Consider the following 7446-nt stretch of genomic DNA (forward strand, 5'->3'; position numbering starts at 1 on the left):
AGGGTATATGGCTTTCAGTTTCCATGGGATTGCTGACAGAGGTGAGAGGGCAAAACTCACAATAACATTACCCATAATTGTTGCATTTCTCATGACTAAAACACTTAGGGTCACTCCAGGTAAACTGAACTGGGCTGCATGAAATAATCACACAAGAGACAGAGAAACCTTTTGCTTTGGGTCCTGTGAAGGCTCCTCTGACCTTAGGGGTTCATGGAAAGAGAGAGAGAGCATGTGCTGAACCCTTTAATTGGGGAGAAGCCATTCAAATCATTCAAGTGGTCAGGTTTCAGGGGCTTGAGTCTGGCTTTATGACGTCTGCTGTCAGCAGGTTGACTGATAGCTAGAAAGGCCATGCTCAAAGGCATGGCCTTTTTATAGGAGTTTCCATGGAACATTCTATCCCAAACAGGGTAAAAGGGTAGTGTTACAAAAGAATAGGTGAGTGTAGCTCAACCTCAGGGTATGCCTACTCAGAAGACTGGCCTTGCTATCCGAGTGGGGGAAAAGACCGAGTCATGAGTCATGGAACTACCATGCCAGACTACAGTGATCTTTCAGATCCTTGTGGTGCATCAGGACTGGAAGGCATGGTAGCTCAATATGGCTCCCCACATATTCCCTCTTTCTTAATATTTAAATACAATTGGGGAATTATATCTTTTAGTCACTGGATTCTTGGTCCGAAGTCATCATGATCTACTATTGAAACACAAAAGGAATTAGTAGAAAACATATTATCTCAATGACACACCATGTGGAATGTTTCAACATATTTAGGATTAAAGTCATTTAATTAACTTTGGAAGATCCAGGTTATTATTATTATTTTGCCAAACAAGCATTCTGTTTGGCCATAGTAACATAGACATTTTTATTTGGCATGGCATTTAGGCCTTTCCACAAACCATAGAGCAGAGAGCTCATTCACAATATTTATTACAGTGGCTTCTTAGAGCATGTTAACTTAGTTCCAATCCTTCCATCAGTACTTATCTGACTATGAAGAATCTTGGAAGTAATTTAAGTCAAATATTAAGAAAGTCAATGTAAGTCTTAAGATATAACTGCAAGAAATATTGTAGAAGCAAGGAATAATATTTAAAGTATCACTTCAAGGATCATGAGATCAAGAGCTTGCCTTGTCTGGTTAATTGACATGTACCTGTTTTAAAGCCTGAACATTAACTTCACATATACTAGATCTGAAATATTAGCTGGAAATAACTAGAGATAACAATAATATAAGTTGTATTTTTTATCCTTCCTCTTAATTCTCACATTTAAGGAGCTTATTAGGTCTATCAGTAATATAAATATTCTGAAGGTTGGAGTCAAACATCAAAACATCTTTTGGATGCCTGCATCTCACGGAGAGTTTAAAGTTTCTAGGAGTTATGGCATCCTCATGTAATTGTTCTTGTCCATTTTAGGAGACCAGCCTAAAATATATCCATTATTTCTAGATATATTGTGTTGTACTGACAAGACATGCACAATCCATCCACTTAGAAAGGGTATCAACTTCTGTTGTAGAAATATTAGGGCAATAATACATTGGTAGATATTCTATGTAAATAACTGTCTGGAATAGGGAAAAATCTATTTTATTAATTTTTCTGGCAATTGTCTAGATAAGTAAATATAGTCTTAATCTTAGGGACCAGCATGATTGGTTGGTTTAGGTTTCTTATATGCTGTCTTTTTCTCAAATGATACTTCCAGACATCCTGTTTACCATAGGATCAACATATAGGTATAACTGACCACTACAGTTAGTGAAGCCAGAATTAGACAGGCAGTCAGTATAGATAGGTACATTGAGTCAGGTCAGATTAAGGAGGCCAATTTTGAGTGAGTCTGGGAAGTTGGAGACTGTCCCCTGAGGGATCTAATCAAGAACCTGCCTCTTCTCCAATGTGTTGCCAAGGTAACCTGTCCCAGGAATTTCCCCTCCCTACAGGGAGCTATAAGGTTGTTAATATGTCCAGGACTGTTCTACACTGCTCTTCCCTCTTCATCCCACCTTTTGACCCACCCACTGAGCATTCCTGGGCCTAGTCACTAGAAAGGGAGGAGAAAGATAAGGGGGGAAAGGCAGGAGAACAAAGAAAGCCTAGGTTATATAAAAAGGGCAGAACGCCTTGCTTCTTGGGATACCAGGATACCAGCTATGACTCCCTTCTCCCTTGTGGGAGAAGTCTATGTTACCCCTTTTTAAATAAACCTTGGTTCATATGCCTGCCTCAGCATGCTTCTCTAATGTTCAAAATTCATGGGGAAGCAGGACTTGTCACCAATAACTAGTGATATCATCAGTACAATTAATCTAGTTTCATTGGTGGGCTTTCCAGTCCACACTGCAATGTACATTAAAAATGGACCTGAGAAATGGGTCCATAGAAGTATCTTCATAATTTTACTGACCTGATGAGCTCATGAATCTACATGGCTATAAACTCTGCAGCTGAAAATTTACCTTCCTGTGCTGTTATGCTCGAATTCAGGACCCCCAAAGACCACCAGAGACCCAAGATCAATGCAAGCAGCAAAGAGGTGTTTATTGCGAGCTAGCTCGGTCCTCCGCATGCACACACAGCAACTGGTGATGCTGAGAGGCCCCGAGCCCAGGGTTTGCAGCAGTTTTATACATTCTTTGGAGAGGGCAGGGACTTCACATACATCATAGCATCCCTTAGCAAATCATCACACACCGCGGGAAAATCAAATAACAACTCTAAAACATGATTAGCACATTCACTGGTGGGAACAAGTTGGGTAGGGGTGATTGGTCAGTACAAAAGGGGTATTCATTTGAACTGATTGGTTTGAGCCAAGAGGGGTGTACGTGCTGAACTACATGGTTTCCCAACTTGTTATCAACCACCATAAACCACTGGCATCCCAGGTATTTCCCTGTCTCATGCTGATTGGTGGCTGCTAGGGGGCTGCTATGGATCCCCACCTAGCCTGACTGAGTCAGGGACACCTGGCGAAGCAGATCTCTCCTGTTATTTGTAGATAAACAACTCAGCAGGGTGGGAATGTGCTTAGGAGTGCTCTGTGGGTCTTTCCAAGGACTAAGGTATGTCCCTTCCTTGGACAGGCTTTGCTCTGAGATAGAGGCTGGTTTTTCAGTGCCAGGTTTCTCAGTCATTATCATGATGAAAGGTTTAAACTTTATCTTTTGAAATCTGATTAATTTACTGAATTATGTTCAGTAACAATAAGACTCTCAGTATCACAATTTAAGAAAATTTTGAAATATTTGTAAGATGTAGTGTGTGCCTGTGGAGTCCTGTTTTCCCCCTTTTCTTTATTTAATAAAATTGATTCAAGTCCTGGTGTAAATTCTAAAATATTAATATATGAATCTGGGTCTCTTGGAAATCTCCCTGAATTTATTTTGGTCTGTATTAAGTTTGAGAGGTTCCCTTTGATTATATTTTCTGATAGGCAAAATTTTAAGGCCTTCTATTAAGAGTAATTAAGGCTAGACATAAAAATGAGATACATTTTATTGATTATTGTAATTTCCCAATATATAGATAGTTAATTTATTCTAACAATTTAGAAAGAACTATCAACCTCTTTCTGAGACAAGGTCTTAAAATATCTCTGTTTCAGAATATTATCCTTTAATTAGGTGTCTCTTAATTGTCTTTTAGAAAATATGATTAAGGTTACTTCCCAGTGTAGAGAGTGATATATAAATCTTATCATATTTTTTACAGATAATAGGTCCAGTCAGAGAACATATAAAGTACCAATGAATTTTCTTTTTTTTTTTTTTAAGAGAGAGTGAGAGAATTTTAATATTTATTTTTTTTAGCTTTTGGCAGACACAACATCTTTGTTTGTATGTGGTGCTGAGGATCGAACCCGGGCCGCACACATGCCAGGCGAGCGCGCTACCGCTTGAGCCACATCCCCAGCCCCAACCAATGAATTTTCAACAAGGTTTGTAACCATTATTGCTCAAAACTAACATACAACTTTAATTTGGAAAACCTCAGTCCTAATAAAATGTTCTCCCAAATCTCATAATTATCCAAGAAACAAAGTAATATGTAATAATCAGCAGTGTCTTTGAGTCAATCAAATTTAGTAACCAAGAAGAACTGTCAAAAATTGGGATCTAAGTCAGCAGTTTGATATATTTAGTGTTTAATTAAGGATATGAATTTATTGAAAACATTAAAACTTGCCTTAAACAGTAGAAATCATTAGGCAATAAAGACCTTCCTGAAAGAAAATAAACTTAACATTTTAATATGTCTTAATCATGTCTAAATATGGACAAAATCTTAGCTCACATCAGCATAGTAAAATCAGGAAAATAGCCTGAAATATTCTTAAATTAATCAGTTAAAATTTTTATAGTCCGTCCAGTACATATAAATCTTTTTCTCAATTGTTTTAACTTCCTATATGATCTGTCTGTCTAGATAATGATATAAAGATTTTTCTATTTAGGAAAATATATTTATCATTAAAATCTAGAATAGAAAGACATTGTTTTACCCAAAGATGATTTTTTTTTTCTTCTTCTGAGGACCTCCAATGTGTGCTTCCTCTCTGTTGAAGCATCTTCTTTTCTTTTAAAACATTTCCTGGTTATACTTTGGAACAATTTCTGAAAACTTTACAATCAAAACAAGTTATCGTACCTTGATAAGAAGAAATATCTTAATGAAACTATAGTTAAAGTACTTGGATATTTCTGTAGACAGATTTATATCTGTTTAACATCTTATACAGTTTGTATAATAATATGAGATTACTTGATTGTTGTTTGACCTCTTGAAAGCAAATATATAGTAAAATACATTTATCTCAAATATCTGTAATTAAAAAGCAGAGCATCAGATGAATGCATGTATAAGAAATGTATAAATTATGTGTTTTATATTGAAGAAAAACAATTATATAAATATATATTAACTAAACAATTAGACATTTAGACAACTAGACTGCTCTGGAAGGGAACCCAGGGGCACGCCTAGAGATGAGGCCCACAAGGGTTTCCCAGCATGGCCTATCCTAGGGCTGTCTGAGGAGAGGGGAGCTCTGCCCTCCCTGTGGAATGACCCACTTTGTCCAGCAGTCAGGGTTCCTCTGCTCAACTCTGAGGAGAAAGCTCCCTCCTCAGCCTGAGGGCCAGAAAGCATCCAAGGTGGCCCCCAGGCCCCGCACTTAGCCTCCCACTATGCTGATCACCTGAAGCTTGGCTGAAAGTGGAGATGCCCCCTGAGAGGGGAGACACCCTGCTGGGAGGGGAGATATCCCCTCTAGGGGTGACCCTCCCCCTAAGGGAGAGACACCTGCTGAGAGGGAAGCCAACCCCTAGGAGGGGAAATACCCTGCTGGGAGGGGAGATGCTTGCCCCCACTAACCAAGACAACCCCCTAGGAAAGAGAGACATCCTGCTAGGAGGGCAGACACCCCTAGGACTGGAGCCACCCCCAAAAAGTGGAGACACTTTGCTAGGAGAGCAGAGGCCCCCACTTTAGGGGAGACAACTCCCTGGTATGGGGAGACACCCTGCTGGAAGAAGAGAAGCTCCCGCTGGGAGGGGAGCATCCTGGGCTTCCTGGGGACTCTGCTTCTTCCTCAACCCCAGGAGTGTTCCCACTGCTGTCACTAGGTCTGGCTGTGCTGTCTGTGGTAAGAGGAGGAGTCAAATCTCTAGAGAGCAGAAAAGAGAGTCCAGGAGCCACCTCCCTGCACCCCAGCCTGTCCCCCACCAGGTCAGGCCTGCTGTGGCCAGGGGCCAGGCAGCCACAATGAGCCCTTCTTTACTCCTGTGCCCAAGGGCAGAGGCCAGAAAGGGACCACCACAGAGGCCTCTGAAAGTGGACTTTGACACAGGGTGACAGAATCCCACTGCAGGATCAGGGGTGTGAAGAAAATCAGTGAAATCCCAGCCCATGGTGGCCACTCTAGGGGTTGGGAAACCTGAATTCAGACCAAGACCCAGCAGCTTCTGGGAGCTGCAGGCTGCATCTCTCCCTGCCTCGAGTGTCCCAAGAGACGAATGTAGACCACCAGGGTCCCCAGGCCTGATGTCTCCCCCAGGCTGCTCTGAGGAAAGAGAACCCCACGTGTCCCTAGAAACATGGCCGAGAGGGTCCCCAGGCCAGGTATCTTCCTCAGGCTGGTCTGAGGAGAGAAACCTCAGGCATCCCTAGAGATGTAGCCAAGGGGTCTCCAGGCCTGGCATCTCCCCTAGACTGCTCTCGGGGGTTACCCCCAGGATGCCCTTAGAGACGTGGCCCTTGAGGTTTTTCTGGCCTATCAACTTTTCTGGCTGCTCTGAGGAGAGGGGAGCTCTGCCCTCCTTGTGGAATGAACCACCTTGTCCAGCAGTCAGGGTTCCTCTGCTCAGCTCTGAGAAGAAAGCTCCCTACTCAGCCTGAAGGCAACACAGATTCCAAGATGGCAACCAGTTCCCGCCCTCAGCCCCTCTGCCTGCAAAACTCACCTGAATCTTGGCTGGGAATGGAGATGCCCCCTAAGAGGGCAGACACACGGCTGAGAGGAGAGGTGCCCCCACCCAACAAAGAGAGACACCTTGCTGGGAGGAGAGACAACCCTGGGAGTGAAGCCAACACCTGGGAGTGAAGACACCCTACTATGAGTGGAGAAGCCCCCACCCTAGGGGAGATGCCTTCCTGGGATGGGAAGACATCCTGCAGAGAGGGGAAAGGCTCCCACTTGGAGGGGAGCTGTCTGGGCTTCCTGGGGACTCTGCTTCTTCCTCCACCTCAGGAGTTACTGGATGAAAACTGTTCCCACTACAGTATGTAGGTCTGGCTTTGTTGTCTCTAGCACCAAGAGGAGTAGAACCTCTAGAGAGAACAAAAGGGAGTCCAGGAGCCACCTCCCTGCACCCCAGCCAGTCCTCCACCTGATCTGGCCTGTTGCAGCCAGGGGCCAGGCAGCCACATGGAGCCCTGCTTCCCTCCTGTGCCCAAGGGCAGAGGCCAGCACTGGGCCACCACAGAGGCCTCTGGGAAGTGGTCTTTGACACAGGGTGACATAACCCAACTTTGTGGGACAGAGGTTTGAAGAAAAGCAGTGAAATCCTAGCCCATGGTGGCCACTTTTAAGGTTGGGAAAACCTGAACTCACCAAGCCCCAGGAGCTTCCTGCCCAGAGTGACTCTAGAGATGTGGCCCACCTGGTGTGTGCTCATGCACACAAACAGTTAAGTATGGCTGTGCTTAGCAAAACAAGGGGTTCTGTGAGAAGGTATGAACTCTTTGAACTGTGTCTTGTTGCTGTCTTAAGAAGACAAAAGAATGTTCTGCCAAGTTTAAAATCTATCTATCTATATCTATATCTATCTATCTATCTATTTATATCTATCTATCTATCTATATCTATATATCTATATCTATATCTATATCTATATCTATATCTATATCTATATATATATATATA

General features: G+C 42.7%; 1 long non-coding RNA gene across 1 annotated transcript in view; it reads left to right on the forward strand.

The window, feature by feature from the left end:
* LOC125613144 overlaps nucleotides 1-998 on the forward strand; it is a 3459-nt gene extending 2461 nt beyond the window's left edge. The window contains exons 2-3 of the long non-coding RNA XR_007343636.1: nucleotides 442-445; nucleotides 544-998. This is a non-coding gene — a long non-coding RNA (uncharacterized LOC125613144). The remainder of the gene's footprint in view (nucleotides 1-441; nucleotides 446-543) is intronic.
* Nucleotides 999-7446: the final 6448 nt, after the last annotated feature.

Source organism: Marmota marmota, unplaced genomic scaffold (assembly GCF_001458135.2).
Source record: "Marmota marmota marmota unplaced genomic scaffold, marMar, whole genome shotgun sequence".
NCBI lineage: Eukaryota > Metazoa > Chordata > Mammalia > Rodentia > Sciuridae > Marmota > Marmota marmota.